The 26,074-nt window shown below is 30.5% G+C and overlaps 1 protein-coding gene across 3 annotated transcripts in view; it reads left to right on the top strand.

The window, feature by feature from the left end:
- Positions 1-5,552: 5,552 nt before the first annotated feature.
- Positions 5,553-26,074, top strand: part of LOC140436979 (retinaldehyde-binding protein 1-like) — a 124,486-nt gene continuing 103,964 nt past the window's right edge. For 2 of the 3 annotated variants that reach the window (XM_072526176.1, XM_072526171.1), the window contains exons 1-2: positions 5,553-5,670; positions 6,072-6,327. The gene's annotated coding sequence lies outside the window, so the exon portion shown is untranslated. The remainder of the gene's footprint in view (positions 5,671-6,071; positions 6,328-26,074) is intronic. The other variant, XM_072526177.1, reaches the window with a different exon arrangement.

The raw sequence follows: 26,074 nt of genomic DNA, 5'->3' as shown, positions 1-26,074 counted from the left end.
TCACATTTCAAAAAGGAGACCTAGTCTTAATTCGTTCACTTAGAAAAAGTAATGTTAAAGAAAACCGTTGTAAGAAATTACAACCAATGTTTGAAGGTCCATATACAATTGAAAATCAGAATGGACTAAATAGTTATGTGTTAATAGATGCAGAGAACAGACTAAGAGGCATGTTTCATATCAACGACATTTTTCAATATCATGAAGAGATTGAATAATGTTTTCTATACCTTTAACACAAATATAATAACACTAATAACTTACTGATAGATCCATTTCATAGATAGATGGTAGATTTCTTTGTTGTGAATCAATTTGACATCATATTTATTGTCTTATACATATGGAAATTATTGTGTACCCTAAAAATCATAATTTTGGGGTTAGATACAGATTGATTGTGAAAATGTCTTTCTAATATAATAAAGTTTAAAACTTACCAATTCATATGGATGAAAGCCTGTTGAATGGAAATAATTCCTAAAATTTGTCTATAAATAAACATAACACAATAATAGATGATTAGATTATATTGTTTATTTTCTCCGTAGTTTCCATTGCTTTATTTGACATGACAGTTTGACATAGACAGCGAACAGGGATGTATTTAACACATTTTAAATAAAAAAAAATGATTTATTAAATTTAATAAGGTATGAGAAAATTAATATTTAAAAAAATAATAAGAAAATTATTTATTTTAAATATTATTTTGGGGTATTGATATGATATAGGAGAAAGAAAGATATTGTTTAAAAAATTAATTTATAAGTTATATACTAGATAATTTTAGATATAACAAGTATTTGGTTATTTTAAGAAGTTATATACTAGAGAATTTAATAAAAATATATTTATGTGAGGGCATTTTTAATAAATTAGCATATAATAAGTGTAAAAAGTTGTATTTTAATGTTGTAAATATATTTAAGTGAGCCATGTGCATAGGCAACCAACTATACAGTAAATTGACAGACAGAAATTAATCATAATACGAATATAAAGTGGGGTTATAATAATAATGTTAGTTTAAAATGTTTAATTTATATATATTTAATGATTTAAATGTTTATTCTGATCTGAAAAGCCTAAATGTCAACAAAATTATTAATAGAAAAGAATGGAATTCTCTGGATCACCGGAGATGGCCATGTTTGCGAAATGGTTTGTTCCAGAAAATTCAGACATGTATTTAATAGAACAAATGGAACATGATTTATTGCCAGATGATTCTAGAACAAAAAAAAAGATATAAATACCCGGTGATTTGGATTAGGAGGGATCAGTTATGAGCTACAGTTACTGTGAGGCCAGTTTATTATGAAAGTTAGTAGAAGATAGGTAAAAGAAATAATAGAAATAGAAATAGACTCATTAATCTAATAGAAATAGACTCATTAAGTTAGTGAAGTCAATTGTTCAGAATTTTCAAGATAGTGCAGTCAGAAAAGTTTTAGTCAGAAAGTTTAAGTCAAGCAGTCAGAAAGTTAAAGTCAGTCAGGCAGTTTAGTAAGAAATATGAAAGTTAGTTGGAGTCAGTGAATCAGTTACAAATAGTCCAATTGTTTAATATAGTGAGTTAAATGAAGATTAAAAATTATGCATATATTTTTAATGCACATTTATAATTATACACAAATAATTATTAAAGATTAAAAAAGTATATTAGAAGAATATTGGTTGGATATTGGAAGAAATTAAAATTATATTATGATTGGAGATTAGTATAAATCAACTTATAATAATTGGATATTGGTATATTGAAAAGAAGAATAAATATAAATGCTGTTTGCTGGTTTGCTTGGTGGTTTATAAATGCTGGTGAAGAAAAATATATCTTAAATTGGTAGAAGCTGATAATTGGAAAAAGTAATTTCACAAAAACAAGGATAACCGAAGTACGAAGACATTCAGTGGTGATTAGAATCTATATAGTGGAAAACAGTTCATTTAGGCATTCAGTGACAGAAAGGTACAAAATTTTGTTAATATAATTTAGTTAGGGTCATAACAATTTCAATTTTGTAGATAGTTTGTTTAAATTTTACATTGTCTATAGAATTTAATTAGTTTCATAAGAATTTCAATTTAAAGATAGTTTATTTTAAATTTACATTGGCTAGGTTAGATATATATTTGTGTTTCATAGTAGATCTAATAAAGATAATTTAAAAAAGTACTTACAAACTAATTCTTTGAGAACCGCGATAAAAACCCTATATTATTAAAAAATACTCATTGCTCATCATTCAAACAAACAATACATCATAACAATATATATATATATATATATATATATATATATATATATATATATATATATATATATATATATATATATAGGGTTTTTATCGCGGTTCTCAAAGAATTAGTTTGTAAGTACTTTTTTAAATTATCTTTATTATATCTATTATGAAACACACATATATATATCTAACCTAACCAATGTAAATTTAAAATAAACTATCTTTAAATTAAAATTCTTATGAAACTAATTAAATTCTATAGACAATGTAAAATTTAAACAAACTATCTTTAAAATTGAAATTGTTATGACACTAACTAAATTATATTAACAAAATGTTGTACCTTTCTGTCACTGAATGCCTTAATGAACTGTTTTCCACTATATAGATTATAATCACCACTCAATGTCTTCTTCTCAGCTTTGGTTATCCTTGTTTTTGTGAGATTACTTTTTCCAATTATCAGCTTCCACCAATTTAAGATATTTTTCTTCACCAGCATTTATAAACCACCAAGCAAACCAGCAAACAGCATTTATATTTATTCTTCTTTTCAATATACCAATATCCAATCACCAAATATATTATATATTTATATTTATTCTTCTTTTCAGTATACCAATATCCAATCACCAAATATATTATATAAATTTAATTTTCAATTAATACTTCTTGCATTATCCAATCACCATTTATACATAACATAATTTTTAATCTTCAATAATATTTTCTTTATACTGTTTCTTAATCTTCATTTAACTCACTATATTGAACAATTGGACCTTCTGACTATCTTGAACTTACTGAAATGTAACTGATTGACTGACTCTAACTAACTTTCATACTAAAACTGGGCTACTAATACTAGGCTTTTCAGATCAGAATATACACTTAAATTAGTAACTAACACTCTAATTTAATAAACTACACATTTTAAACAACATATTATTATAACCACACTTTATATTCGCTACCATTACTTAAACGTCACTTCATTGTATAGTTGGTTGCCTATGCACATGGCTCACTTAAATATATCTACAATATTATAATTATTAAAATACAACTTTTTACAATTATTATATGCTAATTTCTTAAAAATGCCCTCACATAAATATATTTTTATAAAATGCTCTAGTATATAACTTATTAAAATAACCAAATACTTTTTATATCTAATATTATCTAGTAGTGTAACTTATAAATTATTTTCTATAAACACCAATCATATAAATATATATATATATATATATATATATATATATATATATATATATATATATATATATATATACATAAGTAAAAAGTAATGGCATGTCTCGCAAAACAGAAAACCAAAAATGGTATATCAATGGAAGGCAACCGTATATACGTATTTCTGACTATTGGTCGTCTTCAGTACGGTGCAGCTAAGTTAGAAAAGGAGCATATTAACTTGGGAAAGGATCACTACAGGAGCAATGCAACCAATTTGTGGCATTAGAGTTAGAAGACCCTAATGATTTCCAGAGCAACAACTAACACCAAATACGGAGGAAGCTACAGCTACCTGGAGAAAGGAATGCCAAACGTTGAAACGTTTAAACCAAATGGAAAAGGATAATGCGAGTGAATAATAAAAGTAAAAAGTAATGGCATATCTCGCAAAACAGAAAACCAAAAATGGTATATCAATGGAAGGCAACCGTATATACGTATTTCTGACTATTGGTCGTCTTCAGTACGGTGCAGCCAAGTTAGAAAAGGAGCATATTAACTCGGGAAAGTATCACTGCAGGAGCAATGCAACCAAGTTCGACTATATTTTGTCTTAGTTGCTCCAAGTTAATGCCTAGCTCGAATTTATGCATGTACAAATTGATCTTTAACATCCCCCAAAAATAAAAATCTATAGGAGTTAAGTCTGGTGACAGTGAGGGTTAGGTTAGGTTAAATATAAGTGGGCGGTTAACCATCCTTTTATTTGACCTAAGAGGTCTATTTTGGCTAATCCCTAGGTTAAAGTTGTCCCTTCAGTCCAGCTGTTTTAACCAAAGTCTATTATGACTCTAGGTGACACTTCTACAAAGTCGTAGGGCTCGGGTTGACAATGTTCAAAATGTATTGAGCCTTATCCGATCCAGACTTGGGCAGTTATACAGAACGTGTTGCTCCGTCTCGTCATCAGCCTAGCGCAATCCGATTTTGTTCATGTGTCTCTTGAGACGAAAGTGTTCTGTTAAGAGACCTACGATAATACGTAGATCACTCCTATTCATATCTAGTAGATCTTTGGATCTCTTCTTCGATTTATGTATAGAAGCTTTCGAATGTTTAAGACTCATTTGTTCGTACCAGTGGTTACGTTTCATCTCTTCGACCCCGTGCGATATTGTTATTTTAAGTGTGCTTCTTGCTATGTCGACAACAGGTTATGTGCCTAAGAATGTTTCTTTTGTCTCTCTCTTGGCAAGAAGGTCCTTTTTTTTCTTTCCTTTTAATACCAGTATGTCCAGCATCCAAAGTAAACTTACTTTGTTTCTTTTTTCGATCCGAATCAGATTCTAAAGACAGTTCCAACCTAACTTGGAGTCAATTCGTTTTGATTATAGTGCCTTTAACGCCTGGCTAGTCATTGCATTTCTTCATCATAATTTCACAGAATTCCATAGATCATCAGAAAACATTTCTCGAGTGGTCTGCAACCCATAAAAATAGTAGTTGTTTCTTTTCAAAAAATTCCTTACTGTTTTGTCAGTTCAGTCCACTTCATCGACATTTTGTGTAATTGAACACGTCATCGAGAAAAACTGTAACATATAAATTAACCATTTTATTATTTGTACTTTTTCTGAAGTGATGAAAACAGTATGCATATTAAATTTTTAATGTCTCACCTAGTAGCTACTTCTCAAACAAATGAGAGATTTTATTTTTAACAGTTTCAAATTCAATCGAGAATAGTCAGGTTTATCGCTCGGTATAATGCTCCATTGTAGAAGACATTAAATTACTCCTAAAAAATATCAGCGACAAAAACAAAAAACCAACTACCTTACTAGTAGCTAAATCTAAAAAATAGCTAAATCAAAAATGAGGTTAAATATAGATATTTACGACAAAACATTATAGAGATAAATAAAAACGGCTAAAGAAAAATGGATAAATGAAAAATTCGATAAAAATGAAAAACATAAGCTAAAATGTGTAAAATTGTAAACTTCACATTTTAGTATCGTAGTAGTAAGTTTTCTCCGGGTGAAAACATATACATTAGCCCTCGTAATCAGTATGTCGAAATTTTAGATATGTTAATCTCTTTCAAAGCATCCCCCTAATAGGCATATTAGTTGAACTATTGACCGCTTGCGGAGTTTTAAAAGGTCCTATCTTAGCTATCAGTTTTATATCGAACTATTATATACAATTCTGAACCATATCAGAGGTAAGTTATGTCTTTTCTTTATCATAATGTGTTTCTGTTATTTGTTTCTTCTTATAATAAGTTAAAATTGTAGCTGGTTACTTATATTAAATATCTAGCAATTAAGTAGAATCACTGTTAATAATTTTGATTGAATATTTCGTTCCATTATTTGTCGAATATGAACTGTGATTTATTAAGTTTTACTTTATACATTATTTCATTTACTAACTAGTTAATCTTGGAGTATGAATCAATACCTTACCTATCTCATTGCTTTTCCATAAACTCGTTTTAATACTTTTTTTGTATGTAATTACTAATATTAACTATGCAGGCTGACAATAAAATCTCGTAAGAAGTTACTTTTATTTAACTTAACTACCAGCTTATAGAATTTGCCCTTTCTTAACTTTTTTCAGCCTAACAACTATTTTATGGGGCAGAAGACCGTGAAGACTTTACCATGGTGATCGCCAACGTCGGCACATTCTGACATAGCATACAAATAAATATGGCGGAAGAAAAACTATAGAGGGGTTTATAGCAATATTTGATTACAGTTTTCGATAAGCTCTATTTCATAAGCTCTCTTCTAACTTAGCAATGTAGGAAGATAATCGTTAATGAGCAGCGTGGTTTTAAGCAAAGAAAATCCTAATATTTGGGCATACTAAAGTAAGATTTAAAAAGTCTCCCTTATCTGCTATACAAAAGAAACAATCTATCGTCTTGTTAAAATCTTCAAAAATTTCTAAAATAAATACTTTTGTCACTTTTATTTACGAAAAGAGGCACTTTGATATTTCTGGTAACATTCAAGCAGATTTTATTTGGTTTTAAAATTTATTTTATTATACGTTCCCTCAGAAATTACACCAATAGACAAACATAAATAAACCATTAAAAAAATCTAAAATATATATATATATATATATATATATATATATATATATATATATGGAAAAGGATAATGCGAGTGAATAATAAAAGTAAAAAGTAATGGCATGTACATGCCATTACTTTTTACTTTTATTATTCACTCGCATTATCCTTTTCCATTTGTTTTAAACGTTTCAACGTTTGGCATTCCTTTCCTCAGGTAGCTGTAGCTTCCTCCGTGGTTGGTGTTAGTTGTTGCCCTGGAAACCATCAGGGTCTTCTAACTCTAATGCCACAAATTGGTTGCATTGTTCCTGTATTGATCCTTTCCCAAGTTAATATGCTCCTTTTCTAACTTGGCTGCACCGTACTGAAGACGACCAATAGTCAGAAATACGTATATACGGTTGCCTTCCATCGATATACCATTTTTGGTTTTCTGTTTTGCGAGACATGCCATTACTTTTTACTTATATATATATATATATATATATATATATATATATATATATATATATATATATATATATATATATATATATATATATATATATGTGTGTGTGTGTATATATATACAAAAAACGCAGTTTATTAGGGCTGCAGTCAGTAGGTTTGGCCGGGATGTTATAGAAACACTCTTTTGACTTTTGGTCGAGCTTTCGGAATTCCTTTATTTCTTCTTCAAGACACTTTAATTAGAAAGAAAGTGTAAATATTTACAACATATCTCAAATTGTCATTACAACTTACTAGTCGTTGAGATTATTTGTGTAAAGCTACGACACTCAACATTAAAAACACACATATAAAATATAACATTTAAAATAATGGACAAAATATATTTTAAAATTTAGATTAAAAGTTAAAATTTTGTTCGTGACATCTTTTAATGGTGTGTTTTGACTGATCCATAGAGAACAGAAAAAAAAAACAAAACAAAAATAGTGTGGTTTAAAAGGTAATTAGGAGTTCTTGCTATTATAATAATGGAAATAATATTAAACCTGTCTTGATAGTATGCAACATGTTTTGTATACATGTGTATTATGGTGTGTATATGTAAAAGTAAATCTTTATTTTATTTTTGATGTTTTGTCAGTAAGTAACAATAAATGTTGCTCAATTTATCTATGTCTGACTTTTTATTTATACAAGACGTATTAGATTTTATGAAACACATTTCCAAGAAAACACGTTTTGTATGGTTTTTTTCCTTTGCCAAAATACAGGAATCATCGAAATTAAATTCATGTTTTAGAGTTAATGCATGTTCTGTGAGCGCGCATGCGTTTATCTTTTTGGTTTTTATGTCGCTGCGATGTGATATTACTCTATTGTGAAAATTACGAGATGATTCTCCGATATACGTTTTCACAATTGACACACGGTATAGAATAAACAACATTCGACGACTCCTGTATTGTGAAAGGATCCTTTGTCTTTGTGTACAACTTCGATACCGTTTTCACACAGAATTCCGAATTCCGAAATGTTTAATGTTGAGTGTCGTAGCTTTACACAAATAATCTCAACGACTAGTAAGTTGTAATGACAATTTGAGATATGTTGTAAATATTTACACTTTCTTTCTAATTACAGTGTCTTGAAGAAGGAATAAAGGAATTCCGAAAGCTCGACCAAAAGTCAAAAGAGTGTTTCTATAACATCCCGGCCAAACCTACTGACTGCAGCCCTAATAAACTGCATTTTTTGTTTATATCGACAGTCAATAATATCCATTATTTCTTATATATATATATATATATATATATATATATATATATATATATATATATATATATATATATATATCTAGTGTTAGGGCAAAAGAACTTAAGTCAGTAAATGGAATATTGCAGAAAATTTTTTTAAAGATTTGATGAAACATGCTCAATCTATTTTTATCCTAACTAAATATGATGTTGTCTGCACATATGGGTCAAAAATAGCTTATTTACAATACATGCTAGGGTTTAATATGAAATATTGTAAAATAATAAAGTTTGATCTGACTTAAGTCCTTTGGATCACAGAATAAAATACTTAAGTTTTTTTGACCAGATTTTTTAATCATATTAAATACACAAGTTTACATTTTAATAACAGTAATATTTAGTTTTTAAATTATAATATAACTATGATGAAGTTATTCGTCATCAGAAACAAACTCCTCTAAATCTGGGTCCTTATCGTTCATACTTGTAGTTGGCAGTTCTTGATAAAAATTTTTGTATACTTCTGGTACGAGCGGTAAGAGATCTAGAAGATGTTGCTTTTTTTCAAAAGCTATAGGTATTAACCCATCATACTTTTGCTTTAGTTCTATAGCACTTTGTCTACCTCTTTATAGTAAAATTAATTTCCATAAAATTTTCTGACTCTTCCAGAGAACTCTTATAAAATATTGTAGCATATTTTTTTCTGTATTGCAGCCAACGACATTTCTGCAATTTGAACAACTCTCCATCAACATTTGTTTGCTTCTTTACAAACGTTGTCCTTAATAAAGCAGCAAAATCATAGAAGTCATCTGAAGTTAATTCATTTACCTTAAATGGACGTTTTTTGTTTGTGTATCTAATGAGAGTTGCCCAATCATGAGGATGAGCAATTTTTATTCCCGATTTTTTTTTTCTGTTTTTCAATAAGGGAATGGTCAACATCGCATTCCATGTGTGAATGCCCAGAGATCATAAATTTATGGTTGATCTCATTTATTGAGCTTTTCATTTGCATGACTTTCATGAACATGGCAGCTACGTGGAAATTTTTATTCTGCCCTGCGCATGTATCTGAGTAAAAGGTTATTTTAGTGACTTCAGGTGGCAGGTTCATTATTTCCTTGAAAAGACAAGAAGCAATCTCATTTGCACCACGGTGAGCGATTGATTCATGCCAGATATAACAGGAAGCTGCTCCTGAAGCACAGTTATGTAAAGTTAAGTTGTAAGTCCAGTACTTTCTTTTATAAAAAGAAACAGAAGTTTCCAAAAACGGCGTTGGCAGGCACTGCTGAAGATCAAAAGTGTAACAGCCAAATGAGGTATCTTGCTTGGCCTTCTCTTTATCCAACTTCTTACATTTATAAGCTAAGTCTGCATCAAGGTGGTGTGTTGTTTGAGAGATCATCAACTGGCTCATTTCTTCCGTATCTTTAGTAACAGCGATTCTCATGCTTAATTCTTCACAGGTATGACAGACGTCTGTTTTAGGGACCTTAAACTTAAGATTAAGTTTATGAAATTCTCTTTCATATATAGTTCTTCCTACTGGGTTTTGACACATCTCTAAGTAAAGTTGGTACATTTTCGTCAAATTGAGATCTGAGTTTAGATACTGTTTATTATTGACCCGCCTCGTGTAATGGCTCTCATATTTAGGAAATGAATTTCTATGAGCAATAACTTCTTGTAACCTGGCGTCAGAAGTTTTGTTAGTAGGTGTGTGTTTTCCTCTTTTATCTTGCATGTACATTCCGGTTACACTATTCGATTTGTTTCTCAGGGTACTTTGTATAAATTTATCAGTTTCATCCAAAGTTATTTGGAAACATTGTTTACAGTTCCTATACCGCTGTCCATTTATTTGGAAAAAATAGGTGAAAGTTATGTTTCTTTCCTTTGAACTTCCTTCCTTTTTTTTTCTACGTGTTTCAACTTCGGCTGACGTGATGCAGTTTGCTATAAAATAGTGTCTCTTTTCATAACTTCCTAGTCCCCAATATTCTTTAAAAATGTCACTTCTCAGTTCTTCAGATAACCATTCCTTGCATTTTAATCTGCAGTTTTTTAAGTCTTTTATTACGCGCTTTCTTTGAATTTTTCCCTGTGCTGTAGCATATTCCTGACCCAAATGTCGTTTTAAAGTTCTCTCTTTCCTTAGTTTTCTGGAGTATTTCTTTAATACTTGTGGTACCTGTTGACATACGACAGTTTCTTCATTGTGGATGTTATTTACTTCAGAAGAGTTTAGTTTACACGTCTTTAACTGTATACTTTCAGCAGTTATATGATCCGATGAACTACGTGGTCGCAAATTTTGAGTTGTTTTGAGAGTTTCGTTGCTATCCGAGTCATTTTCTGAATAAACGTAAGGCGGATCTTTTTCAGAATCATAACCATCCCAATAATATTCATCATCTAGTTCACTTCTCTCAGTGTTTTCTTCTAAAAATAAAATAATCATGGATTAGTCAAAAGTTTTTTCTATCAAAGCTATATTTTATACAATGTATTGACAAGCTAATTATTTAATTTAAGGACAAAGGCGCAAAATGTCTACTGTCAAAATGTTCAATGTGTTTTAAAAATATTTTTGAAAAAATTAAACGCAAAAAAAATATTGCATTATGACCGAGGACCAAAAGTCCCTTAGAATAACCAAAAAGTTTCTTTGGAATGAAATACTTGAAATTAAAGTCACTAAATTTTCTCTTTTTTTTTCGCCCCTGTAACTTACTAATAAACACTATAGAAGTTTTTAGGGACTTTTGGCCCTTGGTAATAACATAATCTTTCATTCGACGTTTAAATCGTTTAAAAATATTTATTAGTTTTCTCAGGATTTGAAAAAAAAATGAATACATTTAAAACACATTGAAAATTTTGACAGGCGACATTTTCCGACTAAGTATTCCCTTAATAATTGTGATAAATTTAATATTTAAAAGATTACTTATGCGTTAAACTTGTTTATAAATTATATTATTATTAAGTATATTTTGCTTTTGATATGTTTAAAATCAATAAAACTAATAATTTTTGAAGATGCACTCTTAATAGATAACGTCAAAACGTGTATTTAATTATAATGTATGTAGGTACTTAGGTATATTTGTATTATAATTTACTTACCATATACGTTATTTTTTCTACATAAATCCAAAATCTTTGCACTTCGGTTAGACATTATTTTAATAATAAACAAGCCTAGAAATTGATATTATACTCAGTCACTTTACTTTTAGCGTTTATCAATCAAGTGAATATTTTAGCACGATCAGTAAGATTTATGTCATATATACTTACACCGCCACCTACGCATGGACTATTGATACAGAGGACTTAAGTTTCATAAGTCGTTTATATTGGACAAAACTACAAAATAGCATTCGGTAAAAAGGATTTAAGTTATACATATGTTCGTTTGCTCAAACAAAAATAGTTTGATGTAACTTAAGTTCGTTGAACCAGTCTTAATAAAAACCTTATATTTTAAGATAGACTTAATTCTTTTTTACCGAAACAAACTTCTTCACAATTTACAACCAAATGTGTAGATAACTCATTTTGGCCAAAAATGGACTTAAGTCCTTTTGCCCTAACACTAGAGAATATATATAAGAAAAAAGTTAATGCGAGTTGATAGTAATATAAAAGTAAAAGATATCGGCATAGCTCGCAACAAAGGAAAATAATATAATAAAATATGTGTACAAGATGGAAGGCAACCGTATATACGTATTTCTAACTATTGGTCGTCTTGAGTACGGTGCAGCCAAGTTAGAAAAGGAGCATATTAATTTGGGAAAGGATCACTACAGGAACAATGCTAAATACAGGTTATTGAGAAAAACTAAAGAAAATGAACATTTTTTTCTTGACATGACCTTAGAACTTTTTTCTTGAAGCAATGGCTATACCTATTTTGAGTCACAAAAAAGTCATGGATAAAAATTAAAACAAAAATAAATATTGTAATTTTTTACATTTTTTGGACAAGTTTTGGAAAAAAATAATATTTTGGGTTGCAAAAAATTAGTATTTTACCTCCCTCCCTCAGAAATGTAGATACTGTTCTTAAAAATGCAAACAAATTTAATAGAACTCAGAAGGTAGGTACCTATACCATACTTACCAACATATTCAGTCATAAAAATTCCGTTTCGGTTTTCTTTCTTATTATTTCAAATTTTTTATTGTGAACAATAGCCTAAACTAAAGGATGGGAGTGAGTAAGAAAACATGAATATATTGGGGTACCAGCATTTTTCTATGTTTTTAGGTTCGCGAGACCAGAAAAGAAAAAACAATTCAAGCTCTCCTGCGCCTAATTGCAGAGATGAATGAGATTATAAAATAAGTAAACTGGATGTTCCATCAACTAGTTCAGATGTTCAAACAGGACCAATCTTAGAAAATAAGAAATACAAAGAAGTATCAGATACCGAGTTATTGTCTTACATACTGATGACCACCTTTATGATATTGGCAGATACGTGGGAAGTGTATCTACGCTGTCAGTTCAAGAAAATATGAAATTGCTGAAAGAAACGTGGGTGCCGCCTACAGATTATGATTTTGTGAGGGATACTGCACATTAAAAAAAAATTTAACCATAAATGGTTGGACTTTTAGAGCCCGTGACTAGTATATTTAAAGCGCTTAAAAGGAGCCTTTTGTAAATTCTGTGTCGTCTTTCCTACACCGAAAGGGACAATCAAAGGGATATTGGGTCATTTATTATAAGGGCCTTTAATAAATACAATAATACAAAGATGTCCACACATGTTGCAAAGATCATGCAAAAAATCAATACCATAAGATGGCTAGCGAGGCTGCGGAAGCTATTTTTAAAAGCGAAACCAGTTGATATTCAGATTAACGAGTTTGCGACCAAAACAATAGAAATTAACAGAAAAGTTTTATGTTCAGTTATCTCATGTATTATCTTCTCAGGCACTCATCACTTACCTCTCCGTGGGAAAGAATCGAGTAAGGGTGTTCTTCAAGACTTGTGTAATTTTCTAATTAATGTCGGAGACAAAATTTTGCAGCAGCAGTTTAAACATGGCGCTAAGAATGAATCATACAAGTCAGTGATGATACAAAATGAAATAATTGGCATATGCGGCCACGTAATTAGAAGAGAAATTTTTGAAAAAGTCAAAAAAACAAACTACTACGCAATATTAGCTAACGAAACCACTGACATTTCAGGCAAAGAAGAGTTGTCAATTGGTTTGAGCTGTTTTGATGAGGAAGCAGAAGAAATTCGTGAAGAATTTACAGGGTTTGTACAGCTCGATGCTCTGAATGCACCAAGCATTGCAAATACAATTGCTGATTTCCTGACAAATCATGAAGTTGATCCACTCAAATGTGTCGGGCTGTGGTTTGATAGTGTTCCACTATGTCGGGAAAGAAAGGCAGAGTTCAAGCAATTTTAAGGAAAAAATACACCAAATCTTTTTTTCCACTGTGCGTCACACGGATTAAATTCAGTTGTGAACGATTTGAATCGTTTAAATAAAATGCGAAATACTATCGCCACTATTAAAGATATAACCAATTTCTTCCGTGAATCAGTATTAAGAAGGAATTAGGGCCTTGCAAACCCTATTCGTTGAAGGAAATTTGGCCACTAGAAAAACATCTTATCAATTCCATTCTGCAGCATTCAAGTCAGGATTTATCGTCGCTGTCATTTTGATTGCAAAATAATCTAAATACCTAGAGCCTATAGTCAACCTGCTTTAATCTGCGCAAACTAATGTTTTAAAGGTAGCTGAACATATTCGTCAAACCATGGATATTTTTAAAAAACACAGACAGACCGCAGAGAACGTAACAAACACTTTATTGCATGAATCCAATAAGATAGCCTAAGAATGCGGTTTTGAATTATCTACCCCTAGAACTGTAGACAGGCAATAGCATAGAAGCAATTTACCAGCTGATACGCCTAGTGAATACTGGAGGCGATCCATGATTCTTCCGTATCTGAATTCTATCATATCTTCTCTAGAGACACGGTTTTCAAAGAAAATACGCTAGCCTTCGCTCTGAGCCTTCTGCATCTCAAGCATTTTTCAAAAATTGATTTAAATTGCCTTAAATTCAAACTGAAACAATCCTTAAACCACTATGAGATAGATGCAGAGCTAGAAGTATGGGTAGAACATTGATATAAAAAACGTCTTAATAATGAGACAACTTCAACATCCTTGAAATTTTTAAACTGGTTCGAGCGTCCACTACTTTTTATCCGTTAACAAAAAAGTTGCTGGAAATTCTCGTAACATTGCCATGCACTAAGTGTACAGTTGACAGGTCGTTCAGCAGTCTTCAAAGAATAAAAACATGGTTGCGGAGTACAATGGTCGAAGATAGCCTTAATGGGTTAGCTTTAATGAGCATTCATCAAAAACAAATATTACCAAAAAAGGAAGAGTTTGTAGAGAAAGTTTTACAAGAATCTACAATTGATCCGCGTAAATTGTTGTTTAAATAATAGTGTTTAGGAACAGACAATTTATCTTGCTTCACAAATCGAAGGCTTATCCAGGAGGAAATAAACTTGTTAAATTTGCATCACTTTTTTGTAAAAAGTATTAAAACAGTTTTTAAATATGTAAATTATATTTAGTTTGCTTCATTTTTGTACTATGGCGTTGGGTTATAATTTTGGCTCCAAAAAAGTTATTTTCAAAACTTTTCTGAGGAAAACCTTTCCTCCTCTCCCCTCTTAGTGAAGACTCTCAATTTACGTCTATATTTTTTATTGCTTATCTACCAATTTTTTATATCTCAAATCTGCCCCCCTGAAATTAATCTGAATGGGATTAGTTCATAAATAGATATATACTACACTTGGCTCCCTAAACACCAATTTTTGTAACGAGCGGTTTAAAATCACTGATAGCCAAACAAAGTGACGAAGAACAACATTTTTATTTTAACTTATAACAATAACCTCAGCAATTAGACCAATCAAGTTAGTAAAAAAGTAACCTATTTTTGTCTCAACTGTATTGACGGGTTTGACAGTTGAAATTTAGTATGAGATATTACAAAAAGACTCTCATCTAGGGATCCATCAATTTTTTAGTGGAAATATTTTTAAATAAACAATCAAACCGCCAAACTTATTATTTTGCTCATTACTTAAAAACTTGTCTAATTAGAGATTTGAAGTCAACAGACAACTTTTTCAAAAAAAAAAGATACACAAAATAAAATATGCTAAATTAAAATTGGATGATAGACAAAAAAGTTATTACAAAATAAACAACAAAATCGCTGTTTTTGAATATTGTTAATTAGGTTTGATTATTTATTAAAATTTGTTTAAATGTAAGTGAACTTGAGGGTCTTATCGTGTATAAATTGTGTGCAAAAAATGAGCTATATGAGTTGATTAGTTTTTCCGAAATTTAATGTGATTTATAAGATCTTTTTAAAATGAGTTAATTTCTATGGCTGTTCCAGATAATTTAACTGAATGGATCTCAATAATCCGGTGCTTATTTTCTTGGTTAAGACGTATACTAATAACCTAGGGAAAAAAAACAGGTGTGGCAGTCCAGTGGAACTGCCAGTGGAAGTTACACTTCTATACACGCATTCGCCGTTACAAATTTATTTGGGAGTCAATCTGCACAATCATTACATATGTAATTTTATAGGTAAGACATAGCAGAAAGAGAAACAGAATTAATAACAACTTACTAACAATGAAGGATTGAATCAATATTTTGATGAAAATGTATATTTTTATTTTCATATATGTATGAAAGGAGTTGAATGCAAAATTTTTTTACACATACTCTGCAGTAAAATTCATTGTTTATTTTGTTATTAATATAATAATACAATACAAATTAAACTGCAATATTCATAAGTATTTAAAAATGACAATAATATACATAAAAAAATACACTACAATACAGTGCAACATAATTCCATATATAATAATACAATACAAATTAAAATGCAATATCCATAAGTATTGAAAAATGACAATAATGTAATCACATTAATAAAAAAGTCCTCTCCGACTGGGAATCGAACTCCGGTCTCCCGCGTGACTACTACACTACCGAGGACATAACACAAATGTATTTCAAAATTGACAGTTCTGGATCATACAGTAATTTATTGAGATTATTATTTTGAAATACAAAAGAATAATATAGTTATGAACATTTAATAAATAATACAAAACATATCACATAAATAATAATATTAATAAATATTTTATTATATGTATAATATTACATGTATATATATATATATATATATATAATATGTATAATATTAAATTATATAATACAAAAGGAACATTTTTATATTCGAGAGAGGAAGAGAGAGAAAATATATCTTTTGTCTCTCTCTTACTCATTATCTTACATATGTAATGGTTTCACAGATTCACTCCCATACAAATTTCCAACGTGGAGCCCGCGTATAGAAGTATAACTTCAAAAAGTTTAAAAAATTTATAGTTATGTACACAAAAAGATTTAATAATAAATGGTACTTTTTAAGCTTATAAACAATTACAATAACTCCGTAGAATTTAGTTCCAATTAACTGGCTAGAAAATAGTTGGAAAGCTTGTTAAAAACACAACTTTTAAAACCAAAAAAATTATCTAGGATACTTAGGAGCCAATATATCTTTTCTGTTTAATAACTGTTACGTTAACTAACAACATTAAGGGCGGAAATTAACCAATCTTTTATAAGAAAAGTCAAAGTTTTTAATAAAAGTTTAAGCAAACAAAAATTTTTTTAAACAGGAGTGTTATAAACAAAGAGTACTTGCGTTCTGACTAGAGTTAAAGGAGTGTTAACCGACTAAAGTTGGCAGCCGTGCTCTATCAAAAATCCAACAAATTTCAAAATAGAGCGCCCGAAAAAAAATGACATTATGTCGGACTGGACCAAATTTGCTATTTCTTTTTTTAAACTGGGGTACCTTCAAATAAGAACATTTATTGTATATTCATTGCAAAATTATCCGAAACAAAGCAGCTACTATAGTCTCCTTTTTATTGTTATTTTTTTATTTATTTATTTAAAATATAATTATATTACATAAATGTTATTTATAATTATTATTAAATTGTTAATTATAAACAATTTTTCCATATTCTCTGATTAAATTTAAACAAATCAGTTTTTTAGTAAGTATTAAAAAAATCGTATTTATATAATATTATATTATGAGCAATTATAACAAGAAATTAACAATTAAAAAACAATGGGTTGTTATAAAATTATTGTTAAAAACTCTTTGGGATCTTTTAAAAGTTTAGGAGTTTAGGTTTAATTTGGTGATTGCTAAATTTAACATATTAATTTTTCTTAATAAGTCTTGAAATTATTTATAACTCGAAAACGATGCATTTAAGAGAAAGTTAGCAGCAACATTTTTTGCTCAGAATCAGATAATTAACCTAAAAAACTTACGTAACGGACAAAAAAAATAATTTTACAATTTGTGTAATAGTATATTACTTTATGAGGCGGAGAAGCATGACTTTTCTTGACGCGCCGAACGAAGTGAGGCGCGTAATAGTGGGCAAGTCAAGAAAAGTCGCTTCTTTGCCGAATATACTATTTTTTCTTCAAACGTAGCAATTTTCAACCATAAATAGTACAATTCATACGCTATTTTTACTCGAAATTAACTGTGACAACTATCAAAGTCGTCTAGATGTTAGAAATTAAAATAATTAAGTCGTCGGTGGGATTTGCGTCTCCCTGGTTACAGTTGTTTGACAGTTGTTTGCAAGTATTAAAGACAGCTTATTGTTGTTGCAACCGCAAGCGCAAATTTAGTGCGAAAATGGAAAACCTAAACGAAATTGAGTCCGCGGCTAATGATGCAGTAGCACGTTTGGGGCCCTCCAAGTCCGATAAGAACGATAATGCTCAAAAAATTTTAAACCCTCATGATTCACCAACATCGGGAATGATTGCTGAAAGTTGTTCTCGACCATCAGTATCATCAACAATTACTAATGCGTATCAAGAGTCGGGAACATTTTTGCACGGTTTCAATTTTGAAAATGCCTCATTAACTAATTGTACTTTTAATATTACTATAAATAAAAATGATGTTTAATTGTTGTTAATGACATTTGTATTGTTGCTTTGTGACATGTTTCATATTGTTGCCATGACAACATTTTTCCCTCCGCCGTAAAGAAATGGGAAAAAAGACTGCTGCCGGCGGAGACATCAAACTTTGACAGGATCAAGTTAGATAAGTAATGTCATCATTATTTGACGTTTGAAGAAAAACAAATTTTTCAAACCATTTTTGACCATCATTTCTTTTTAGTAAATATTTTTCCTATAAGCCATAGCCAGGCAAATTCAATTAATGGATTTAAACTTAAAGTTAAATTTTTTCATATATTATATTATATACGATTTTTTGTTCTAAATAGTATATTAAAGTATAAATGGATACTGAGGTCTTTAAAACACGCGCGATTTTTCGAGAGCAAGAAGTGTTGTAATACTTTACGCTATTTGTTTTTATTGGTACCCTTAAAGTACCGTAAAGTCGTGTATTATTACTACATAAAATTTAAATAAGAGCTAATAATGTAAACTGGTTGAATTTGTGATGTACATCGGTATACCTTTCGTTATTATGGAAATGAGAAAAACAAAAATTAATTTGCAATATTTCACATCAGATTAATTGTTATTACTGGTTGTATATTGTTTAAAAGAAAATGAAAAGAATGTTTCAAACATTATTGGGAGTGCCATTAAAAAAGAAAATGTAAATATTTCAAACAATACCAACTGTACTTTTCACATTTATTTAAAAGATTAAGATTTCCAAATATTTGAATGAAGCTTTTGAAATTATTGTTAGTAATCATTTATTCATATTTTATCTATTTGATGTTACAAGTTATGTACTCCTGTCAGTTCCGATAAATATTTAAAACTGTTGATGTTGCCATGGTAATTTTAAAACACGCGCGTTTTTGAGAGTTCAATTTAAACACGCTACGGCGTGCTTTAAATAAGCAAAATGGGGTACCAAAAAAAAATATATTTTTTTTAATACTAAAAAACTAATTTGTTTATTTGTTCATAAGAGTATATAAAAAAATTGTTTATAAATAACAATTTAATAATAGTTATAAATAAAATGTATTCATTATAATTATATTTTAAATAAATAAATAAAAATAACAAAAAAAAGTGACTTAAGAATAGATTTGTACATCATGTAATTATAAGCTATTTTGTTTAAGTTGTAACGATGAGTCCAAGCCATCACCGTTAAACCAGCGTGCGCGCGAACCAACCCATGAAGTAGGAGTGTATCGACAGTAGAAAGGGCAAAGCTCCGCTATATAAACGGCAACATTTCCTCATAGAGGGAGAATCGACAGGTGTTGACTGAAGGTTCTCTTCTTCCCTACTCCGGCTTGTGGACGTGTTGAGTTCACAAGTTGTTTCCTTTCCTTTTACCGCCGCTATCCGAAGTGCGTGTTGAGCTCTTCACTACCCGTACTCTGAAGCAGTCGTGTTGAGACTGTCGAAGAGTGTCCTATTAACCCGAATCGCTTAAGGGACGTGTTGAGTTTCTTTGTACCTATCGTCCGCTGTTATTAAATCGATACAACGTTACCGTAAAATTTCAGATACACACTCGCTTGCCGATAAGACTGGTTCCATATGACAAGGTCAAGCTTAATTTGAATAAATAGGCCAGGTACTGAGAAGACTAAACCAAATTGTAAATATGTACATAAGATTTTTGTCAATTTAATTTAAGGAAGACAATAAAGTTTTATTTTTATTTTGAACTCTGTCTCTGACTGTCTAAAAGCTACCCGGATAGTGACTCCCACGAGAGGACGTCACAAAGTAATTTTGCAACGAAAATACGATAAATATTATTATTTTAACGTTTTGCCCCAGTTTAAAAAAAGAAATAGCAAATTTAGTCCAGTATAAGCCAAGATAAGCCGAGCTCTCTATTTTGAAACTGTTAAATTTTCAGTTGGTTACAGTCACTGCTTTTACTCTAGTACAATCGCAAAGTACTCTTTGTTTAGACCACTCCTGTGTAAACAATTTTTTATAATTAGGTTTGCTAAAACTTTTATTAAAAACTTTGAGGTTTCTTATAAAAAATTGGTTATTTTCAGCCCTTAATGTTGTTAATTAACGTAACAGTGATTAAAAAAATACTATCTAGGCTCCTAAGTGTGCTAGATCATTTTTTTATTGTTCTAAAAGTTGTTTTTTAATCAGAATTTCAAATATTTTTGAGAAATTTTTTTTAATTTGAACTAAATTCTACGGAGGTATTGTAAATGTTTATAAGCTTAAAAAGTGCTATTTATTATTAAATCATTTTGTGTACATAAATGTAATTGTTTTAAACTTGTTTTTCATTGCTTATTACTATACGTCTTAAAGAAGAAAATAAGCACCGGATTATCGAGATCCATTCAGTCAAATTATCTGGACCACCCTTATAAATTGGCTCATTTTCAAAGAATTTTATAAACAAATTAAATTTCGCTAAAACTAGTCGACCGATCTAGCCTATCTTTTGCACATAATTCAAACATGATAAAATTCTTAAGTTGAGGTACATTTAAACAAATTTTAATAAATTATAATAAAACAAGTTATTAACGATATTTAAAAACAGCGATTTTGTTGGTCATTTTGCAATAACTTTTTTTGTTTATTATCCGATTTTAATTTAGCATATCTCTTTTTGTGTATCTTTTTTTTCTGAAAAATGTATTACTATTTAAATGGGAATAAGCCACAATTAAAGGTTAAAGTACGTTTATTGACGTTTCAATTTCTACTTCGTAAATCGTTTTTAAAATACAAACATTAGTGTACTAATGTTTGTATTTTGAGAACGATTTCCGAAGTGGAAATTGAAACGTCAGTAAACGTACTTTAACCTTTAATTGTGGCTTATTCCCATTTAAATAGTAATTACTTTAAAATTACACAAGAAAATAGCTTCAGAACAATATCTGAAAAAGTTGTCTGTTGATGTCAAATCTCTAAATAGACAAGTTTTTAAGTTATAAGCAAAATAATGAATTGGACAATTTGATTATTTATTTAAAAATATTTCCACTAAAAATTTATGAGTCCCTAGATGGGAGTATTTTTGTAATATCTCATACTCTACACATTTCAAGTAAGTATCAAACCCGTCTATAAAGTTGTGTCGAGTAAAAAGCTAATTTAATTTACCTAAATCTCAAGTACAGCAGTCCTATAAATTACTGTACAATATTTATGTTAAGACAAGTGTAAATCATAATAACAACGTCATTGATAACAAAGAGATAATTTCGTATGTTTCGTAATGCAAAATGTTTTGTAAGAATTATTATTATTCTAATATTTTTTATAATTATTTTAATTCTAATACAGTGTTTACAGTATTACAATTAAACAGAACAAAATGATCCCAAGAAAAAAACTGGATGACAAACGAAATTTGGTTATAATTAATGAAAGAAGAAAATTCAGAAACAGCAGGAAAAAGGTGATTTTAATTAACAATATTAAGTTACTGATTCACAAAAGAATATAGTGCCAGTGACCACTCGTTAACTACGAAATTCATTATCGAAATTGCCAATAAATATAACATCCGAATATATGCAGCTTTTGTAGACTTTGAGAAAGCTTTTGACATTGTGGAACACTGGGTAATAAAATTCTCACTAAACAGCAGTAGGAAGACTACATATATACCTAACTTATTGAGAACATATACCAGAAAGCAAAACACGAATTAAGATGCATGTACTCATGGACCCAATAACACTAAACAGAGAAATAAATCAAAGTGTCACAATAACACCAAAAATGTTTAACCAAGCCCTAGAGGATGTGTTCAAGAAAGTAAATTGGCAAGGCAAAGGAATACGAATAAATTGGGAATATCTTAACAATCTACAATACGAGGACGATATCTTTCTGGCAGGAAGTGATGAAGAGTAGGTAGTTAAATAATATACTTTCGAAACTAAATAGAGAACTACGAAAGATCGGCATTAGAATGAACTATGAGAAAACAAAAACAATGAGTTATCACAATAGAAATGCGAAATAATAAGATAGAGCACGTCTCAAGCTACATATATGCGTAGAACAAAGCATAGAATTTAACATAGAACAGGATTAGTATGGAGAGCATTTGGAAAGCTAGCTTTTATATTACCAAATAATCAGTATCCGCAATACCTTAAACAAAAAAAAAACTTCGACCAATACATCCTACCAGTAATGACATACGGATGTCAAACATGGGCAATGCAAGATCGAACATGGATCAATTAATGATGATCCAGAAAGTGATAAAAAGTCGATTATTAGGAGTAAGCTTAAAAGACAGAAAACGTAATGGGTAGATACAAAATGTTGCGAAGGTGAAAGAAGTCCTAGAAAAAGCATCAGACATAAAGTGGAAATATCCAGCAGAAGGCCGATAGATAGAAGAAACAAACAAGTGCTGTACTGGGGACATTGGAATCAAAAGGATCCAAAGGAAGACCACGGATAATGTAGGCAGATGATTTAAAGAGACATATTGGTCCAAGATGGATAAAAATCGCAATGGACAGAGAAAAATAGAAATCAGAGGCCTATGTCCAAATATGGGTATATAATGAGTTTTAGATGCAGAGAAGTATACCGATAGCACTGCAATAATAACTGATAATTTATAAAATCTAGAAAGAATAATGAATAAAATATTAAGGTGGAGTGAAGATTGTGTACTCTTTCTCAGCAGTAAAAAACAAAGGTGATGAAAATTAGTAAGACGTTTGATCCCTTCTCCGTTTACAACCTACCGGATGCCTGTGGAAAGCGTTTTAGTTGGAAAGAAGTTTCTTACTAGAGTGTATGTGTGGAGTGTTGTTTAGTGAAATTTAATTATTTTGAATAGTGATTTAGCAGTTCGTTGATAGAGTGATATAACGTCTATTCTTATTAAGACCAGGGTGTTAAACAACATCACACTGCTTGAAGGAACGAGAGGAGAAATTTTTCGAAGATATTTGAGAGAAAAGCGCCCACCGTTCCATCCATCAGAATGGTGGAGAAACTCTACCCGACTGGTCAGCCCTGGGTTCGCTCCCTGTTCATTCTATCCCACACCAATCCCAGAAAGGTACCTTGTACCCTCTGGATGATCGATTGAAGGTTACACAAAGAACGGTACTAGGCTCGGGCTTCAGTCTGGTAGAGGTATCTTGGTCGGGGTTCTTGTTACAGCTCAAATATCACGGATCAAATAAAGAAGTACTTACGACACAAAGACAAGAAGTTAGAAGAGAAGATAAGAGATAAGAGAAGAAAAGTTATTTGGGCACCACTATATTTTTAGAGGAACAGGGAAACCTTAAGGCACATAAAAAAGGACGACGAGAAAGGTAAGGTACAGCTAGAGAACTCACGCGAGGATAAAGTAAACCGTGAAAGAGAAAAGTATCGGAATTATGCGGTACACTCCTAATATTTCGACACATATACTTAAAATATACGATCAAACAAATAAATATAATAATATAATTCAATAAAAAATGCCTAGAAGAGAAACACAAAAATATAAATCCAAATTGTATAAAAAAATATAAAAGAAATAAAAAGCAAATAGTTCTTTAACAAAACTATATTTAGGTATATTTGTTAAAGTAAATGTACCATATTAAATTTTATTAAACAGTTGATTAAATAGCATGATTAGTGCGTAACTGATTATTAATTACAAACAAAAAAATATCTCAAAAAAATAGTTATAAATAATTTAGTATCCTCAAGAATTAAAAAAAAGGCAAGGAACATTATAATTATATCTACATATATAAAATAAATGGTCCGTTAATTATACGTATATATTATCCTGTATTTTTACTATATTACTCAGTCAAACCAAAACTCCATAAATAAGAAGGTACACTGAACTGGAGTCATAAATCAACTGCTAAAGATTTCGTTACCACAGTTTAGTCAATAAAACTTATACTCACAGGTGTATTCAAATAATGGTATGACGCCCTCAATAAGGCACTTGACTTCGGTCCACCACAACAGGTAGTTGGGACGACACGACCACAATAAATTGCAGTCTTCCTAACGTAATCCCTTAGATTGTCTGTTAGGCCGACGAACAGAGGCAGCTACCGGTACCGGGGTACTACAGGTGGTTGAGGTAACATAAAGATGACTGATGATCAGGTGAACTAACTTTGCGGTGAATGCTTGAAAATTGTACACGGATGGACGGTGTATAATAGGAATCGGTATACAATCTGAATTGGTATAAAATAGGAACGGCAAACAGAAGTGACTTCAGTTGGAAGACGTCTGTTTGACAAAAGAGAAAATAATCAATATAAGACACACTGTGCAAAGATAAATAAGGGTGAATTGAAAATCCACTTACCGCCGATTGTCGAAGATAAGACCGCTTGCCACAGGAACCAACTTGGAAATGAATATCGGATTGTGAATTTAGAAGGGCTTAGACAAGCGAAGGTTGAAAATAGGGAGGGGATATTGGCTGAAGGATGCCACGCGAAATTGACATTAAATATCCGGGCTACTGGGGTTTATTTTTGTAGCGTTTACCAATAGAAAGTAAAGTTTCTACGAAAAACAACTCTTCTGATTTTCTGAGAAGGTAGCTCGGAGATTTCACAATAGGTCCTTTTTCCTTTGTTATTAGGAAAGATTTTTATGTACCAAAACAAGATAAAAAGAAGAAGAAACATTTGGCGAAGTTATTTCTTTGTTAAAAAAAGGCGTAACAAAACGAAGGTATGCAGGCATGGGCGGCGTGAAAATAGTTTATTAAAGGGAATAATTTAAAGAAATTATGAACATGCTTCACAGCCCTTTCCACGATGTAAACTGGGTGTACTGAGTTTGCATCGGAACTGTGAAACAAGGAAGCATGGGAGAACTATCGTAAAGACAAGTTGAGAAAAACAAGGAAAGTTTACGTTACTACGATAACACATACGTACAATATGACCAAGTAACATTATAACATAACATAAACGATACACTAAATATTATCTATCTAACGCAATAGACAAAACATAAAAGTAATTCTACAAGTTTTACAAAAGTTATAAAGGTATATGCTTAATAATTATAATTTTTACAAAAGGTATGAAAGTACAAGCTTAATGAATTTATTTAACCTATATAATATTTTTATACAACTATGTTAATATATACACTTATGTGTCAAAAGGTATAAGAGGGTATCCGCTCGATATTGTTACAGCAAAATAGGACACGTAAGGCAAACAAGGCAATATGGAGATCGTTAAACAATGAGCGAGAGAGTGAGTTCGTCGCGAGATTGTTAACGTAAGGCACCTTGGTTTAAATAACACTGTATCAATAGATAGTCCGAGTATTTTGCTTAGATATCATCACTAGAAAGATAGACTTAACCTAGTTTCAGTGGTGTAAGAAGATAGCTAAAAATCCATATAACGGTACTTATTGAAATATAAGCGGTAATAATAGACGATTAGTATGCCAACGTTTTTCGTAACCCGGCATAAAGGTAATAAGACTAATGTTAAGTTTGGTTAGGTAGGTAGGGAGTTTGTAACTAACAAGGAGAATTGTAATGAGGATTTGCGTACTTAGTATCTCTTAATGATTATCAAAAGTCTATGCAGTATTAACAAGAGATTGAGATTTAATAGAGTTAAAAATTATATTTCAGTAATGTGGTTGCAAAAACCCGAGGTTTAGGAGCCGGGGGTA

The sequence above is a fragment of the Diabrotica undecimpunctata genome, chromosome 3 (genome assembly GCF_040954645.1).
Source record: "Diabrotica undecimpunctata isolate CICGRU chromosome 3, icDiaUnde3, whole genome shotgun sequence".
In the NCBI taxonomy this organism is placed as follows: Eukaryota; Metazoa; Arthropoda; class Insecta; order Coleoptera; family Chrysomelidae; genus Diabrotica; species Diabrotica undecimpunctata.
This window is presented reverse-complemented; position numbering and strand designations above follow the sequence as displayed.